At 46.2% G+C, this 19,748-nt stretch overlaps 1 protein-coding gene across 3 annotated transcripts in view; it reads right to left on the bottom strand.

Moving 5' to 3' along the window:
• Positions 1 to 19,748, bottom strand: part of H6PD (hexose-6-phosphate dehydrogenase/glucose 1-dehydrogenase) — an 83,566-nt gene that overhangs the window by 28,157 nt on the left and 35,661 nt on the right. The window contains exon 1 of one of the 3 annotated variants that reach the window (XM_069241156.1): positions 6,823 to 7,029. The exons of the other annotated variants lie outside the window; for them this stretch is intronic. The gene's annotated coding sequence lies outside the window, so the exon portion shown is untranslated. Of the gene's footprint in view, positions 1 to 6,822; positions 7,030 to 19,748 lie in introns of those variants that run through there. 3 annotated transcript variants of the gene reach the window in all.

The following is a 19,748-nucleotide window of genomic DNA, read 5'->3' as shown; positions in this document are numbered from 1 at the left end:
TTCATTATGGATCAGTCTGTCTGTCTTGCAGGTGACCGTGACCCCTGCCTCGACTCCGCATCACCCACCGAAGTCCCAGGACTCGTCGGCAAGCTGGCCATGTTTTTTATTTCTTGCACAGCCCCATGTTCCAGGGAGCGGGTCCGGTGTCCCATCCTCCGAACCCTCTGTTGCATCGTCGTGTGCCACTCTCGTCCTGCGTCTTAACACTTTCGTTCTGTAGACTGGTCTGGGGGTTTAATGTCATAAGTGGACGTTCCTCAATCCAATTCCAGACTGTCTACGGAGTGTCAAAAAAATAGGGATTTTCCCTGATAGAGCACCTTTAGGTGAGCCGGCAATAAGAGTACATATGTGAGCCCCTTCTCTCCGAGTTTAGACTTGGCTTCCAGGAACAACCTGCGTTGCTGTTGCACCTTTAAGGTATAGCTTGGGAAGATCATTATTGCAGCAGATTGATAAGTCAGGGGCTCCACTCGTCTTGCTGCCCTGAGGACGGCATCTCTGTTCGCATAATTAAGTGGCCGCACTATGAACGGCCTCGGCAGGGGCCCCCAGCGGAGGTTGAGCTGTCAATGCCCTGTGAGCACATTACACCATGAAACATTGCAAGACCTCATCTTTGGGGACCAAACTCTGCAGTCAGCCCCACATGAATTTAGTAGGAGTGGTACCTTCCACCCCCTCTGGAAGTCCCACCAACCGGAGGTTATTTCATCTAGACTGGCCCTCCACATCATCTGCCCTGGCCTCGAGTTGATTTACTAACGTTGCAGCTTCGTTAGGCGTTCTTCATATGTCCTGACTGTCTTCTGTTTCAGAGAGTCGCCCCTCCACCTCTGTGACTCTGTGCGTGATGCTGCGAAAGTCTTGCCTGATGAGGGCCAGATCAACCTTGAGTTTTCCCCATTTTGCCCTCCATAGTTACTTTCAAATCATTGATGGCCTGTAAGATAGCTACTGGCTGACCCGGACTCCCAGGATCCACCAGCCACTCCTGCTTCGCCCCCCTGGGGTGCTCTGCTTGACATACTTGTCAAATTGTTGTTGTTGTGCCGGCGTACTCCCTGTTTATCGCGCCCAGTGTCCTCAGTTTACTTCGTTCACTATGTCCCAATAAAGGGGGGGGCCGGGTCTGTCTCCACCCCCCCCCCGTGTGACGCTGCCAATCACGCAACAATAGGGCTGGGTTCTACCCCCTGGTTTAGGACAGGCTCCTCAAGTCTCTGCCACTGGGCCTCAAGTGTGCACCTCGCCCCTCCACTGCCACTTCTCTCCTGGGGCCTGCACGCCCTCCAGTGTGGAACCGCTGCACGCTGAACCGCTGCTCCCGACGCTGGCCTAGGGCTCCTTATGGCCCTCTAGCTCCTCAGACCCCAGTCGTCGGCCTCGAAACATCGGGTAGGCCCTGCGTCTGGCAACTAGTGCTTGTCGCCACCGCCCACTGAGGCCCACAGAGTGTTCCGCTCATCTGAGCCAGCTGCGAATGGAGTCTCCCTGACCTGCTCCTCCACAGCCGCCCATGGCTGCCCCCCCCCCCCAACGCTCATCGCGTCACGGGTCTTCCAGCGCCGTAATTTGGGGCCTCCACCGCCAGCTCACCCCAGCTAGTCTCCCTGCTCCCCCGGGTCTCATTCATCTGTTCTCGCTGACTTCAGCTGCTGCTGCGCAGTGCAGGGCTGTGGCCCTCTGTCTACCTACGGTTACGTCTGTCGCCACAATCCTCCATTCTACAGTGGCGGTGCTAGGCCTCACCGCCGTCCTCCGGTTCCGGCCTCTTTCCAGCTGCACTCGGCTGTTCCCCCGTCATCCAGGGGGTCTGCCGGTCTCCTGGGACTGCTGTTAAGTATTTATGCTCAGATATTTGAACAGATAGTGAAAGCTAGGGTGAGTAGGAGCCCAGAGCTGCACTAGGCTGCGCCATCTTAGTTGGCGTCCAGCAACCTGGAGTCAGTGTTTTCAATCTTTATAAATAGCATAGTTTAGATTTTAAATAGGTTTCACTCCAGAAACTCTGGACATGATTAAAAAAAGAATAAGAAAGTGACAGACTGATAAGGAAAACACCTGCAAAGACCCAATTTACTTTCCACAGACTTCAGACATTTGGTGCTGTGTAGACGCAAAGGGAACAGATTTATGGGCCTTGTAGGAAAGTGGGGTATTAATTAATGAGGCTGACTATCAAAAGCCTTCATGTTACACCAATGGGTTCTTTGGATTCACACTACAAAATCCCTAGCTCAGTCCTGGTAGTGTGGCACAGAGAAGCCAGGCTTTATTAGAGGAATATGTGCTAAGCATTTCAGAGGACCAACATGAACAATAAGTAACTGAAATCTGACACCAATTTACAAAAATAAAGCAGATGTTTACATAATTTTATACACCAAAATGAAGGATATTGGATGAGTATAACTGGAGTTATGGACTTTTAAAGGAAAAATAAATCAGTGTATTTCAGTCTTGCAAAGCATTACCATTAAGCTCAATGGGAAATTACACTAGTGACATTCCTTCACTTGCAGGCAGAGTTCCGTGGAAACCACTGGATGGTAAGGTGAGGCGAGTCCCAGGACCAAGGTACGACAGGCAGCAGAATTTTACCTGGCTTATAGGGCTTGGGTGCAGAGTTGTTCTTACGGTCCCTGGTGCTTAATGCAGGCGCCGCAAGTACTAGATTTACTCCTGGGATGGTGCTGGTGAGGGAGGGGATGCAAAATATCGCCTACAAGGGCATGGGACTGAAGATGCTGAGGGGTTCCCTCCAGACACAGCGTCGAACAAAGTTAGTAGTAGCCCAACTGGCCACCAACAAGACTTGGTAGTAGCAAATGCAGCTTTAAGTTACTTTGACATCCTGTAGCCCTGGGGAAAACGCAGTAGTCACCTGAAACTTGCTGGGGGTCAGGGCTACATTTCCCACAATGCACTGGACCATTTACTTTTGGGTGATTCCTTTCATGGGCCAGATGGTCAGTGAAACTTTGGTTCTCTGGAGTGAGAGCTGCCTGCGGACTGTTTAGGACTAGAACCTCTAGTCCAAGGAAGTTCTGGAACTGCCTTTGCTTGCAGAGTGGTTCCTCTTGCCTTTGGAGGCAGTCTCTGGTCTAGGACGAGTCGTGGTCGTGTAGTTGCAGTGTGTTTGCCACAAGTGCAGGTTATCGCGCCATTGCTTTGTGCAGATCCTAAAGTTGCAGTCACAGGTCTCTTCTCTGTACTTTGCTGCAGGTTCATTAGATCGGAGGTTCTGGTGCCAGGAGAACCCCTTAAATCCTAAAGTTAGGGGTGTGGGTACTAACAGCCAATGGGCTACTAGCCCCAGCAGCTAATCTGCCCCCAAGGTGACCACTTCCTGTGGAGGCTGGCACCTTTTCTACCCAGAAGCCTCTATTCTGCCACTTTTCCAAATGACAGAACCCATCCTCGCCCCTACAGACCAAGAAGCCCACCCTAGGGGTGTGGCTAGCATTCTGGGGCTGTACACCTCCTGACAACCTAATTTTCCCCATCTGCCTGGGTTGCAAATGTGTCTTGGGCTGAGAGGTGGCTTTGTCCTCCTCTGGGAGGCCATCTAATTGTGTATCAGAGGCAGTGTGGACTTTGAAGATCGCCGCTTTGATGTGCCACTGCACTAGACAACCTGCCAGGGAGGGTGGTGACACCTCCTGGGAGGGGTCTGATTCCAGTTTCGTGGCAGCAGCTTGTAAGCTGTCAGCCAGGTCACAAGAAAACTGCTGGGTCAACCAGGTGGGCAGCCTCTAAGGAAGCTACCCAGGTGCATGTCACATTTAATTCGACTTGGGGAACAACGCAGGTTTGATGAGTCAAGTTGTTTGATACTAAACATGACACCTTTCAATGGGACCATAATGGAACTGACAACCTCGAGATTCCCAGGTGCCAGCCCATGTTATCCTATGGCCCCCTGCACACTTATAGTAGCCCTTAAAGGTAAGGGATACTATAGGGACATATAAGCTTGCACTTATATATTTGCACCTTTATTATACTGCACCCTGCCTCCTGGGCTCAGGAGGCCTAAGTTAGGGGTGACAGACATATATTGAAGATAGTTCTGTGGCCTTGCCACTCTTGGTGAGTGAAAGGTTGAGTTTGGGCAGTCTGCACTGCTCATGAAGTCTGCAATCGCACGACTGCTGTCATCTTTTTACCTGGGTCAGTCTAGGTGGCACAATCAGTGCTGCAGGCCCTGGTAACCCCTTTAACTAACATACCCTGGGTACCACTTCACGTGCATCTTGTTTTAGGGAGAGAGCACTGGCACTGTGCCTGGTTAGCAGGCTCCAGTGCACTTTTAACACCATTCACGTAAAAGTGTGGGGGGTGTCTATACACAAAGGGGACTTTCCTACAGACCTCTAGCTCCAGAACTGTCATGCGAAGTACAACTACTTATTTCGATGTCATCTAAGTGAGTACAGTGGATAGCCCTTCCCCCAGCGCCGTAAAATCCTTTGTGCCAAAGCTTGTGCTTTCTTACAATAAGTGGACTGCATGAGAATTTTAAAAACCTTTAACGTCTGCTTTCCAGCCATACCCCAGCAAAAGCATCCTTGCTGCTGTGCTTTTACAGCACAGTTAGGAGGAGGGTGAGGAGGTAAATAGGCTGGGGGATTCAAGTGGCTGGGGCAGCACTCGAGGGTGAGAGATAGAAAATCCCATGCTCCCTTGTGGAGAGCTGCATGAAACAGAAAAAAATGTGGCTCTCTGAATGTGAGGAGTGGAAGGATACAAGTCAGCCCATCAAAAGTATAATAAAGAGACTATGCACCAGGGGAGAAACAAAAACAAGAAGAGGGAAGGCAAGCCATTGAATAAGAAGCAAACAAATGGGAGTGACTATAAAGCCGACCAATGGCAAGCAAAGAGTAGGCTAAACCTACTGTAAGTTCAAAATAGGTCTTTCACAACCAGATAGCTTGCTCTGTCTGGTAGGTGAGACCTAAAAGTCATTTTGGGACAATTAGAAGCTTGTCTGGCTGAAGAACAAATATTAAATGTTTTTTTGTTTTATTTTATGCATTCCACATATTGAATGAAACCCGAAGCATGGGCACACAACGGATTTTATGGAGCTGCGGAAAGGGCCATCTACAGCACTCACTTTGATGGCATCCAAAGCAGAAGCTGTACTTAGCATGACAGTTCTAGAGGCCCATAGATATGCTCCCCTGGCTACTACACAGCACCAAATGTCTGAATTCTGTGGAAAGTAAATTCGGTCTCTGCAAGTGTTTTCCTTAACAGTCCGAAACGTTCTTATTTTTTTCAAATTCTGTTCAGAGTAAAAAGTATTTAAAATATAAACCATGCCATTTATAAAGACTGAAAACAAAGAATTCAATGTACAGTTTAAGATACCATATGTGTTGGGTTTTCTTTCAGTATTTTGATTTTTTTTCTCCTTCAACTTTTTTTTTTTTTTAAACAGTACTTTATAGACGAACATTAACTAACTGAACAGCTTGGCACTCGGATTATAAAGCCGAGACCTTCTGGCTTTGCCAAAACTTGTTTGTATATGATGAGGCCTTCGACAAGGAAATTACACATTGTATGGCACGCTGAAAATCCTAGCATTCTCCATTGTGACTTCTTAAAATAATTCACAAGCCACATGGACCTAGGACATTGCCTTTCCTGGCCCCGGCATCCAAACAGCTAAAAAATGGACAGGACACCACACCTCCCCCTTGTCACTCTGAAATGAATACAGATATGGAGCACAGCTTTATTTCCCTACTGCATACCCCAAAATCACATGAAAACATCTTTGATTCCCGACAGCTGGCCCAGTTTCCCCACAATCACAGTGTGATCATGAGAGTACTACTCGAAGGACGATTCATAGGGTTCTACGAATCACATCAAGCAGAAAGATGGGGCAGCCAGGGGTAATTTAGATGCTCCCTACCACACCAAAGACTAAATGCACAACTCTGCAGTGGGCGCTGAACTTGTTGACATGTCGCCCACGATGGACGAGGGGGCCCTCAAATCTAGTCACATCTTCGTTAGTGGTATTTGTTCAAGCTAAAGTTATTGCCAGGCCTACAGCCTTCGTACACTAGTAACGGCCCGGACCTTTCCACACACGAGAGGGCAATTTTTACAACTGAATTAAGGAGTTAAAAAAAAGAGTTGCCAGTCGGACCTCAAACTCAACTGCTTGTGCAGTTTCTGTTCAGCTTGCAAGCCTTCATTGCTGCTCAACTTCCTTCCTCCTCCTTCATGGTGTGTTTTAGTCAGAAGTGGGCAGTCTCTCTGCCTTTAAAAAATAAAACAGTGCATGGCTACTGCTTATGTCGCCGATTCCTATTACTGCCCTCTTGGTATCCCTTGACTCTTTCAACAGCATCTCTGCCTGGCGCACATCACCAAATGGATCACAGGGCCTTCTCGGACTTGGAGTACAGGCACACAGCATCCTGCTGCCCTTGAGGCTAAGGGCCAGATGTAGCAAAGGTTTTTACCCATTATATGTCTATGGGAAAAAGTGTTCGTACATATGGCCCTAAGTTTCTAGTCCTTATTACAATTCTAATTTGCGCATCTCTGGCTCACATACGCCCACCCACCGCATTGCAAAGCGCGGCGTCCCATAACACGATAAAGGCGCCTCAGTGGCCGTCACTCATGGCATGAAAACAATCTTATTGGATCAAAACAAGACCGCACGTCCTTATAACCTGTTCGGACCTTTTGCGCAGCCCCGGCCGAGGGTCGCCTGCTTGGGGACAGCTTGCCATGGTTCCATCGCCACCTGGGGCCACCAGGCACCGGAAGCATCGAACTCACCTGCCTTGATCCTGGGTCGGATACGGAGTGCCCTTTCTGCTTGTGCCACAAGAGAACGGGGACTGGAAAGTAACCGCAGACTGCACCAGGAGCTGAGCCAGAGATCGGAGGCCGACCGCACAGGAGAAGGCAGGCCCGCCGGGAACCCTCCAGGCCTTCCCGGGCAGGTGGAAAGGCGGGGAATGAGGGATAAGACCTGCCGCCACTAAACTGTCAATGATTACATCTCCATCAAACAAAGGCCCGCAGCAGCCACATTTCTAATCCCATTTCTGAGCAGAGTTTCCAAACTACACACCCCGCACAGACAGGCAGAGAGCGGTTTACCTTACCCCGGCTGAAGTATTCCGCAATCTGTCCAAAGGGGCAAGATAAGGGCTGGGATGCTAAAAAACAACAATTCCAGTAAAACCAGATTTCACAAGAGCCGGTGCCAGCCCTTCACCACGTCTCCCGGGTGATATTTACATTTGTGATTAGGAATTATACTGTTTGTCCAACGAAAACCACAAGAAAATGAGATCTGCGGACAGTCTCTCCTCAGAGGACTTTGAAACTAAATATACTGAGGAAATACATTCAGGTTCACATGATAAGTGCAGAAAACCGACTGGCCCCGCACACACAGCGTCTGCTCAACCTTCAATAAAAAAATATCGTATTATAGTGTTCATTAGTAATTCGCAGAGAAACGATAGGGACCGAGCTTCTTAGTGCAGCCGCAATAAAACCAACATGCCATTTGATTACCAAAGTTGCACACAAGAATGGAAAATGCACAGCAGTGCTCAAGTAGTGGACACAAAATACAGTGCATTTTAAATTCAAATGAAAAGAGATAAACAACGAATGTGTGTAATGCAGAATAGACCAAAGGTTGTATAAGGGGCCACTCAACCCACAGGGTTTTAAGAAGGGGCAGTGAAGGTCACCTTGTGGCTTAAATTCGCCCCTTAAATTGTTTCATCTCACTTAAAGCCAGTGAAGGTGTTGTCGCGTTTTGCGACTGGTGAGGTTGTTTCGGAGATTCGCTCCGGGCACTTTTAATGATCTACCACACAATTTGGCAAAGAGACATTTTGTGATGAAGACTTTGCGGTCAGTGCAGAATCACAGGGGTGTGAAAGGTTGTTAGAAATAGAAGAGGTCTGACAAATGATTTCAGTTTTACCAACGAGTAACTTCTTGAGGGCATTTCTTAGATTTTTGGAAGTAGATGGGGTCATTTACTCTAAACACACAAAATAAGTTGCAATAACAAGACAACATAATAAAATGTGTGTTTTTCACATCTGGTCACTCAAGGTGAGAACGTTGGACCATAACTATAATAATAGTAACAATATTACCCTCATTATAGCACAAATCACAAACTGTACTGCATTTTGCTGCCTAAACTAGTGTCGATTTTTTTTTTTTGATTAACAGACAATGTAAGGATTTAAAGCTGAGCCTAAGCCACCTGAGGATGGGACCTGTAACCCACACAGCTTCGGGGACTCGATGCCCACGGCTAAAGGGCCTTAGACTCAACAAAGAGCAGAGGACAGGGATTAGGAATTTGACAGACATGCTCGGCAGGCACTCACCGCTGAGAGAGACAGCGAAAGAAAATAACCTATTCCAATGGTGAAAAAGCGCCCAAGCAGGCAAACCTATGAAACGCAGTGAAAATGGTAACACACCAACTCACTAAGTATCAGGTGCTTTTTTTTTTTAGTTTTGCCTTTGGTGGAGATCAGCACCACCTTGGGTATAATTCTGTATTAGCCCCGACAGGAAGTACAAATTGCTAGCTTTACCTTCCACTTTCCAGACCAAGAGTGCAAGCATTCTGCTGTTTGTTCCGGGACAAGAATGGCCCAATTTTTCTGCCCAACAGTGTCCACTCAAGCAGTGTGATCGCCCAAAGGCAACATGCAACTAAAGGCGGTGTGGAAATCACAAAAAAAACGACTAGTATTTGTTCACACATGTATATCCCCACATTCAGAGGGTGACGGTATACTGTAAGAGTGTCACTGACTGGACTCTGGTGATAAGGAAATTAGATGGACAAAGGTACAATTTTATCAGAATTCGATAAATAATTGGATAAGGCAGCATGATGGCTAGAAAACACAAGAGAAAACCCAAAATAAAAGATTGCAGCCTGTGGGGAAATTCAACAAGACATTAACAACTTAAAATTAAGGTTATCAATGTCTGTGTTCAAGAGTTGTTCAACTGGGAAATGTTTCCTTTTCGGTTCCAGGTGACAACATTCTCATCACTCCATAAAATGAATATCTCACTTCTCAAAGGAGCTAGCAGCACTGGGTTAATAGAACGTATTGACGAGGGGTGGCTGGGTTCTCCAGTGTGTGAGGGTATGTCCGTAGGCATGTTGTGGGCATACTGAGGAATGTACAGTGTGGATGCTGAAAGAATGTGATGATGTATGGGATGCTGGAACATGTGCTAGGCCTAGCCCGAAAGTTGTACAGTTGGAGGGAGATTGGAGCCACGGTGGTGACTTTAACAATGGGTCTAACATGGAATAAAGAATTTACGACCAGACTTACCTGAACACCTTACAAACAACTTACATGTTAAAGATATAGGTGGGGGACAGAAACTGGTACTCGGTGGTCAGATAAGGTCCAGACTCTTGGAGGATAGTTTTCCTATACACACAAAGAACCCCTCAGAATCTTCGAGATCCTGACACAAAGATGAAGCTAGCCCTTGAGCCAATCTGCTCGACATCTTCCTAGCCAAGCAGTGATAAGTGACCTCTCAAGCGTAGCTCAGGGATACTTCTAAATTCCACAGAGGGTGTGATGGGACATGCTAGACAGAAGTAAGTGTGTACCAGGAAGAGTAAAGCAAGCAGACATGGGCATAAACAGGACTTGTGATCAAGGCATAAACTGCCCTCAGTTTGTCAGCAGAACTTGATGTTTGACAGCCGACTGCTTTTCTCTGGTGAGAGATAGAGCGGTTCCTTGCATTTTGTGTTAGGTGTGGACACTTTGCGCTTGCTGTGTGTGCTGCACATAGGCATGGCAGGTAGCAGCAGGCCAGGCTTGAAAAGCTCCAGGAATGCCTCCCGCTTAAGCCTAGTTTTGAGGAAGTAAGCAGTAATCAGCTTCATGTTCAGGAAGCCCACAGATGGGTCCACGCAGATCTAAGTCAATTTGTTCTTTAATTCAATTTTTAACAATCATTAACTGTTGGGTATTATCCAACTAAAATCTACTTCAGGTGCATCTTTAAAGTTTAAACGTCCCACACTATTTCACGTGTACATGGAATCTCTTACATCATTCTAAACCAATCTGACATTATCTACCATGTCCATGTCAGCAACCCACAATTTATTTAAATTAATTTCTTCACAACTCCACAAGCATCAGTCACAAGCACTCACGGAGATTCAGTCCTGGATGTCAGATTACCATTTGAAGAGTAACAAGCGAAATACAGAATTTCTGATCAGCTCCCCTCCCACACTCGTGCAATAAACTGGATTACAAAACTCCAATACTTGATAGCAACCAAAAGTTGTAGAACGTGGTATTTCCCTAGGATTCATCTTGAACAAACACGAACATACAGTGGTGCATTAATATTCTCACTTTTGGATTGCATATACATTGAGATTGCTAAAAGCATTAAACTGCGTATTCTGGACCACAATTGTAAACAAGTCACTTAAGGCCCCATTTCTATAAAGGTTCAAGTATAGTAACTGCTTCTTTTTTGGAATCAGAAACCTCCATCTTGCCCTATTAAAACAGTCGTATATGCATCTACAACCTGGTCAGAGGGAACAAAAATTCAGCCCACCTGCCACACATTTCTAACCTCTTGGTGATGGATCCTCATTGAAGCACAGAATATATTGAAACTTGCCTGCATCACACAAGGCATTTCACAAAAGGTACCTCGATTAACTTTCACAAAAACTGTTGATCGCAGATGACCAGCAGTAACTGAGAAGTTGTGACACCATTTGCCCAAAAAGGCCTGCCTTAAAAAAACCTAAATCACTTGATCTAGCATTTCCAGGAAGATCCTCTGGAATATGGAACTCCAGACCGTCAATCATGATTCCAATCAGCATAACTGATCGTCCTTTGAATCACTGACAGAGGAGCTGATAAACCTACTTTTCCAATGATACCTCACATACCGTCATCAAAGATAACTTGAAAATAAGGCTCCCAGCTAACATTACATGTTCTGGGATGCCCTGTACCACTTGCCAAGTCTTGGGTACCACTGCTGTGAGGTTATTTTCAGCATTTTGTATGGGCACATTTATTTTAGCTCTAGGTCCGTGTCCCGTGCCTTCAATTTAATTAATTTTATGTATTCCTTTTTAGTATTTTAGCAAAAGCTTCATTTTAGTGGTGATGTTTTATTATTTTTATCAGTTGTCCTTTTCACAAGAAATTTGTTATTTAGTTCCTTTGCAAGACATTTCATCTTGTGCTCAGCCCAAGACTGTACAAGGCTGTACATGATAATTTACTGAGTATTGCCTGTCCAAGAATACAAAGTGCACCCTATACAGAAAAGATGCATTATCACGTCAGGGCAGTTCGCAGAACAACAACACGTTTTGTTATAAAACAAGATGCCACAAACCATGTTAGGGGGACATTCCAGCCAGCCATCTTATGCTGTACCATGTTGTTGCAGCTCTGCTAAACTTGGCCTTGTCACTCCAACCATCTGAGAGGACTGCCAGTATACCATGAGGCAACCCCTCTGCTTATTAATCAGGGATGGGTCTTCCTTGCAGAGATTAGGATAGTAGATGAGGGCTAACACTGCTCTCAACCTCACGTTTTAGTAGTGGTTGTTGCGATTTTCGATTCACTAGTGTGACAGGATGCTGGGACTTTTTATCCATTTCTCATTTCTTGTCACAATGATAAAAGCGTGGTATTTCATTTTCCTAATAATCTAAATTAATGCCTCTTTACGTATAACATAGTTGCTTCAATAAATATATTGAACCAAACCCAGATTCTGTTTGTCATTGCATGTATTACACTTATGTAACTGAGAGAAAGGGGTAAGATCTGTTCAACCATGACATTCATGAGAGGTCACAGAGTGTCAAGCGCCAGGCTGCCACAAATCACCTTTACTCCTAGGTTTTGGTGAGGTGCTGCTACCTAGCCAAAAGGGTTAGGCAGACAGCTGCCAGATGGTGTAGGATAAGACTCGGTCCCACACACATGGTGGTGCTACTGCCCGAAACCAGCAGTCTCATCTCTACAAGAGTCCTATGACATGGCACCACCAACATTAGTTGGTCACTACGACATGGCACAACCAACATTAGTTAGGCACTAACTTTTCAGATATCCCAAGTATCTCTTTCTCTTTATGTAGAGAAGGCACCCACTAATCACCTTATATGGAGAGATCTGTGGTATTAGGGAATATCCTCCTCAGCTAATTAGGTACTACCTATTCTAGGCTGTAGGTTGTTCAAGCTTGAACCTTAAAAAAAAAAAAAAAGACTTCCCCAAATTGGTGTTTCTATCTCAGAGCTTACCATTTTTAATTATGGCGTACCCTCAATGGGTAGCAATTGCAACACATGAGACAACCTCACACAACATTTAATAAATCATGGGCTCACCAATGATGGTAGAGAGGTCACATTCGTAGTAAAGGCTCACGCAGCTTACAAAACTGACTTACACACTTTACAACAAAACATCAGGTCATCAAAGAAATTCCTGGTGCTTTTGGGCTCACCTACGTAACATTCAATGAAGGTGACACCATTACCCATAGCATACAATCACAATTATACTCCAATGCTGAACAGCGCTTTGCTCCCACTGAAGAAAATTCTGACTGATGTTCAGATGGCTGTCATAAAAGAGAGACCTCTGGCGCAGGGCAATTGCATTACTGTTGTTACCCCAATACCAGCCCTTGAGGCTGTTACCAAAGCAAGCATACCAAACACAAAAGCATCACATCCACTGGACAATGCCTCCGACGGCCACTGATCTTAAATATGTTTTTGATCCAAAACTCCAGACGCAAGAATTCCTTCAATATGGCACTTGAATACCCAATGCCTACAAATAATCTGCCTCATGAACAATAACGGACCACAATGTACACTGATGGTTCAGCACAACCATTTGTGGGTACTAAACTCCAATTCTTCACCACTCGTGTAGCCGTGAGCACGGTAATGAGGGGTGGTACTTTCCTCCCTCAACATACCTACACGCAGACCCTAAGGGACTGCAATGCACACCTTGCAGAGCTTAAAGTTCTGATTTTGGCACTAGAACACATGGAACCTGTACTTTCTACATTGACTGTGTGCGAGTCGTACAACTGTGATCGATCCTTCAATGAATTTCTGCATTATGGCGCCAAAATGGTTTAGAGATTCCAAAGGGAACACCATCAAACAAATGTTTTGTTGGGGAGGGCTGAATCTCTTAAAGACAAGCTACCAAAGGCCCATGTAGTTCATACACTGGGTCACAAACGTGTTGGGAGTACACATTGTAGGAAACACTTTGGCCGATGAGGAAGCCAAATCAGCAGTAGCCATGGCCTCTGTTGCTGCAATTACTCGTTCTCATACGAGACTGGATGATGAAACACTGACTACTGTGAAGTCTTCGGGTGACTGCAAGCCCTTACCAGACGCATATCCTGTCAAATATTCCTACCACTTAAATCCCCAAAACATTGAATTTGCAACAATACCAGGGGTGGGCGATCATGTGTGGTCTAACCGCTGCGGACCTGGCAGTAAAGACCACTGCATTACGAGTTGTGGGGTTTGGCTGAAGCCAAACCGCCACAACGCCGCCTGTCCCGTCTATCCGGTCAGACCACTGCAACTGGCGGTGAGCTCTTCCAAGCCTGTGGCAGGCCTAAGGCCACCGGGCGTATTGGGAGGTAGCGAACCGCCAGGCTATTGGTGATGGTCACCCCGCCCCGAAATTCCCATTCCTGTCGCCGGCACACGCACCCTCACACGTCCACACACTTCCAAACACCCCCCAACAGCACACATCCATACTAATACCCCAACCGCTCTCACACTGACACACCCCCACTCACACATACGCAACCCCACTCTGCAATCATTCACACCCCCATCCCCCTGAAATCATCCACTCCCCAACCCCCTCTGCATACATGCACACCCCCACCCCCTCCACGCATGCATACATTCACACCCCTCATCCACACACTTGCACCCCATCCGTATACTTCCGTAAGAACACCCCCTCCAGACCACACACATCCAGACACTCCCACTCACTCGCAGACTTGCACACATGCACCACCACTCGCATGAATCACATTACACACATACTCACTCGCACCCTGACACAACCCTCTCCCCTCCGCATACATGCAGACACACACACCCTCCATGCACACACGCACACCCATACTGCTACACATACACACCACACACATGCACAGAACACCCCCGTCACATTCACACACTTGCATACACCCCCCACCTGACCGCACGCATACAAACACCCCCACTTGCTCTCACACTGACATACAAGCACCCTCACCCGCTCTCACACTGACAATCACGCACCCCCTTGCTCTCACACCGACATTCAAGCACCCCCTTGCTCTCACACTGACATGCGCACCCCCCTCCGCATGCATACACACACTCCCCCCCCTCCGCATGCATACACACACTTCCCCCCCCTCCGCATGCATACACACACTTCCCCCCCTCCGCATGCATACACACACTTCCCCCCCTCCGCATGCATACACACACTTCCCCCCCTCCGCATGCATACACACACTTCCCCCCCCTCCGCATGCATGCACACACTCCCCCCCGCATGCATACACTTCCCCCCTCCGCATGCATACACACACACTTCCCCCCCCCCTCCGCATGCATACACACACTTCCCCCCCTCCGCATGCATACACACACTTCCCCCCCCCGCATGCATACACACACTTCCCCCCCTCCGCATGCATACACACACTTCCCCCCCCTCCGCATGCATACACACACACTTGCCCCCCTCCGCATTCACACACACACTTGCCCCCCTCCGCATTCACACACACACTTGCCCCCCTCCGCATTCACACACACACTTGCCCCCCTCCGCATTCACACACACACTTGCCCCCCTCCGCATTCACACACACACTTGCCCCCCTCCGCATTCATACACACACTTGCCCCCCTCCGCATTCATACACACACTTGCCCCCCTCCGCATTCATACACACACTTGCCCCCCTCCGCATTCACACACACTTCCCCCCCCCTCCGCATTCACACACACACTCCCCCCCCTCCGCATTCACACACACACTCCCCCCCCCTCCGCATTCACACACACACTCCCCCCCCCTCCGCATTCACACACACACTCCCCCCCCCTCCGCATTCATACACACACTTCCCCCCCCTCCGCATTCATACACACACTTCCCCCCCTCCGCATTCATACACACACTTCCCGCCCCTCCGCATTCATACACACACTTCCCGCCCCTCCGCATTCATACACACACTTCCCGCCCCTCCGCATTCATACACACACTTCCCGCCCCTCCGCATTCATACACACACTTCCCGCCCCTCCGCATTCATACACACACTTCCCGCCCCTCCGCATTCATACACACACTTCCCGCCCCTCCGCATTCATACACACACTTCCCCCCTCCACATTCAAACACACACACAACCCCACCCCCACCTTTTGGTCAGTCCACCTACCTTTCTGGGCGAGGTGGTAGTCCAGGAGGGGATAGGTATTGGCTGTTCCACCGCCACCCACACCACCGTGCAGGGTCCACCATGCCATATTACATATTTTAAGACGGCGGGCGGAGTCCTTCCAGCGTAGCGGTGGAACAGCCTCTCACTCACCGTCTGTCAGGCCGACTGTCAGATTTCCGCCTGTGAATGAGCGGAAATCCGTGGGTGACACAAACTACGGCAGTCACTGTACTGCCAGCACTGGTGGTATGGTGGCGACAGTATGCACAGCGGTCTTGGCAAAAGACAGCCGTTGTCATAATGAGGGCCAATCTTATAAGAGCCGCGCATGAGGGGGTTGCTTCTGCTCATGCAGTTGTGGCAGCTACTATTTCACTACTTCAAAATGATACTGGTTGCCAGGTATATCTGAACAGACCGAACAGTACTTTGTTGTGACATCTGCCAACAAATTAAAGAGTCCACCATCAAGCACCCACCGCAGACCCCTCTCTTGGTTTCCAACAAACCACTTCAATGTGTGTACATGGATCATTGTGGTTCCTTACAAACTGATGGTGCATACAAATGCTTCTTAGTCGCTGTTGATTCATGTGCCACATTTCTATGGTTATGGCCACAACGATTGGCTGATGCTCAAACAGTTATTAAAGATTTGCAAGTCTTCATCAGGACATATGCTGCTGCATTTCACTCAGACTAGGGCCCTGCCTTTGCTACCAGGGCATTCAGGGACACCAAGGCGACGTTGGGTGTTCAATTGCATTTCTATTCTCCATACCATCCATAGGGAAATGCGATTATGGAGCGGAAAAACCAAGACTTTAAGCAATCCTTAACAGCAAGAGTATTAGGTACAGGTCGTAGATGGCTGCATCACCTGTATGAAGTCCAGAAAGCACTAAATAATCTGCTCAGAAGGGCTTTGGGAGGGGGGTGGGAGGTTAATCCATACGAAGTCATCTTATGGACACCTATGTATGTCCTGGATCTTGATGGCTTTGGTGCGGTGGCGGCAAAAACAACTTTTGACATAAATGAACGGGTCACTGTCTTGCAGGAATTACAACAGTTCTGTGATGAAAACATATCTGCACTTGCCACCACCTTGGGAATGAGGGATGTGCCAACAACATCCACCAGATAGATTCCTAAAGTTGGGGATCTGGTGCATGAAAAAATTGATGTAAAGGAGAAATTTGGCCAAGCATATAGAGCACTGGTTCTAGTCCTGGGAATACACGGTACCAGAGCTGTCATTTTACCAATGCTGCCTGGTTCTAAAGAAAACCGTTTTATTTCAATTGACAATGTCAAGCTACACCATGTAGCAAGTCCAGCACAGTAGGCCAAGAGCACTCCTTGGTAATTTCCGTATCCCTCTCTCTGCCCATCAGGATGTGCCTCTAAAACAACTAAATAATGTTGAAGACACTTTCCTGAGCTTGGGGAGGATGAAAAATGATCTTTCATTGGTTCCTGACATCACATCATCAACAAGGAATGTTCCAAATTCTCATTTATTTTATTCAAATTCAACACAAATGGATGGAATTGTTTACTACGAACCACCAAGGGATACATCTGTCAGTTCTCTTTCACCTGCATTGGCTCCAGTATTTGCACAAACTGCTTCTGGTTATTTTGCAGACACCAACAACTCATTTTCAATTTCTTCAGTGGCTTCTGGAGTACCTGTATCAAAAGCATTAAGCTTTTCAACTGGTTTAAAAACAGCTATTTGATTCATCCATAGTATGATCTGTGGATATTTCCGACTTTGCTTGCTTTCCTTCTTTGTATTGGTTTTGTCATCATACTCGTTCTGCTGATACATGGTCACTATCTACCTGAATGCTCCGTTGTTGAACTGGTGGATGAGGTTTTACAACTTTACCTATACTCGCATAAGGTCCGAAGAGGCTTGTCCCTAGTGAACATTTCAGCTGTTCAAATACCTGATGGGATTGTTTGGGATAATGTACCATTTGATATCTTCTGCCCTACAGAAATGATTCAAATTCCATATACTTATTCAAAATTTCCACGAATGATAGTATAACAGGGGTTCAAGTGTGGGGAATTTAATAAAATAGCTACTTTTCCATAGGACAGGTTGCTTCATAAATCTACTTGTCCTGTAAAAAAATCCACTCGTGCCTATGGTGCCATGCAGTGCTGCAAGAAGTTACTGCAGCAATTTCATTTTATAGGAGCTCTGATAACAGCCTCTCTGAATATGCAAGGGCTCATACTATAGTAAGGTTTGAATACTAGCAATTCCCTTATTTTGCCACCACCTTTCAGAAGATCCACATACTGGGCTGGAGGTAATGGAAAGCAATAGCTTCAGGGTTGGGATGCCCTTTTGAGTCTGTGCAAATATACCTTGCATGTTTTAGGGTTTTCACCAGCTCTTCTCTAATCCCTGCCATACTGAGAAAGGTTGGACATTTACTCCTGACAAGGGTAGAAGTAAAACTTCTTCCAGGAAAAGGGAACAAAGTGGATGAAGGAAAGGTAAACTTGTAAACTCTGAATAGATGTTGTTGTGAGTAAATCTACACATTGATATTTGCTTGGCTATAATGCAGTTAATAAATATTTTCATGGAGTACAATTTCCATGCAAACTTCTGTAAGTTCTTGTGAATTCATGAACGGTGTAAATCTGCACTAATGCAAGGACATATACTAAGGGTGCACTTTTCTGATCTGATTTTCTTTATGAAATGGTCCCCTAGTTAGATCTGGTGTTAACTAAGACCTTTGAATTTTTATCAAAATTCTATCTTTCTATCTATCGGCGGACTTCACTGTGAGAGAAAGCATTCTGCTCTTCCACAAGAGCATATTAGCAGCCAAAGTAATTTTGTTCAGGACCAACTGTGGAAATATTTTTGCCAATGTTTGCAATGATTGTTAGAGCACGGCAGCTCTCTCCACTATAAAGTATTACAAAAACCATGACAAAACACGACACACATTGACAAAACAAAAGGCTGACCACAAATGTCGACCTATTGGCTTTTCCAATTCTTGTTTATTTTCATGCTTTTTATAATCTTCTTGAAATTGGTTACAATGATTTTCCATTATGAATATTTATTGCAAATACTAGCATGCATCAACACATTTTACTAAATGATGCTTCAAAGAAATAGTACCTAAAATTTCACAGAAATCTAGCAAAATGCTTTTCCCCATTCGCATTTTTTTAGAACATTTTACGTTGAAAGCAACAAATAATCAGTCTTGATTTCAAGCTCTGTAAATATTAGCATCTAAACAGGAGAGAATTCTGGGAGCATTATACATATCTTCATGTTGTTAAACTTTGCAAATGTGTGTACACATTTATACTGGAACCACTGTCATGAGTGCAGTCTGAGTTACATTATTTACTTAGAGCGCACACCCTAATAATAAAGGATTTGCAATAATGAACCATAAATAAAGGTTCGAACAGCAGTAACATATGGACACACAGACAGTGCCCTTCCTTGAGCCATAATGTACTGTAAATGGGAAGTCAAAGGGTTTGTGCTGTATGGGGTTGGGCCTACTTGTCCCAAGGACAAAATAAACACGAAAACGTGTTGTCCTTGACCCCAAACAATATGTCCTGGGTGTCCTGCTACAGGAATTCCACACCCCTGGGGGTTGTTTCTGATGACCGGGATGTAAAAACAGTTGACTCAATGCTTTTCAAGCTTGAATATTACACTGTATTTGAAAGTGAAGATGATTATCAAACAACTGCAAATTACGGGAAAATGTTTTGCTACCACCATTAAGGACATTATTTTCTGCACAAAGCCAGCACCCCGAGAACTGTTTATAAATACACACAATGGGAACATTGTCCACCCCCACTAACGGGGAGTTCAAAAACATATGTAGAAAAGTTTTCATATTTGACTGGGCATGATGTTAACAATGCGGAGCCTTATTATTTTCAATTGCTACCTTCAAAATTGTGGAACATTTTGTTAACCAATACAAAATTGATTTATTCTGATTCCTTTGTTTCCTAGTTGGCTATAGAAGACTCTGAGTATTGGTTTAAGTAGATTTACTTGAAGTGTGTGGGGAACTAGGGATTTACAGATATAGGGTAGGGAAGTTTTATGTAGAGCATGCCTTATTCTGTTACA

This window comes from Pleurodeles waltl, chromosome 6, assembly GCF_031143425.1.
Source record: "Pleurodeles waltl isolate 20211129_DDA chromosome 6, aPleWal1.hap1.20221129, whole genome shotgun sequence".
Taxonomy (NCBI): domain Eukaryota; kingdom Metazoa; phylum Chordata; class Amphibia; order Caudata; family Salamandridae; genus Pleurodeles; species Pleurodeles waltl.
This window is presented reverse-complemented; position numbering and strand designations above follow the sequence as displayed.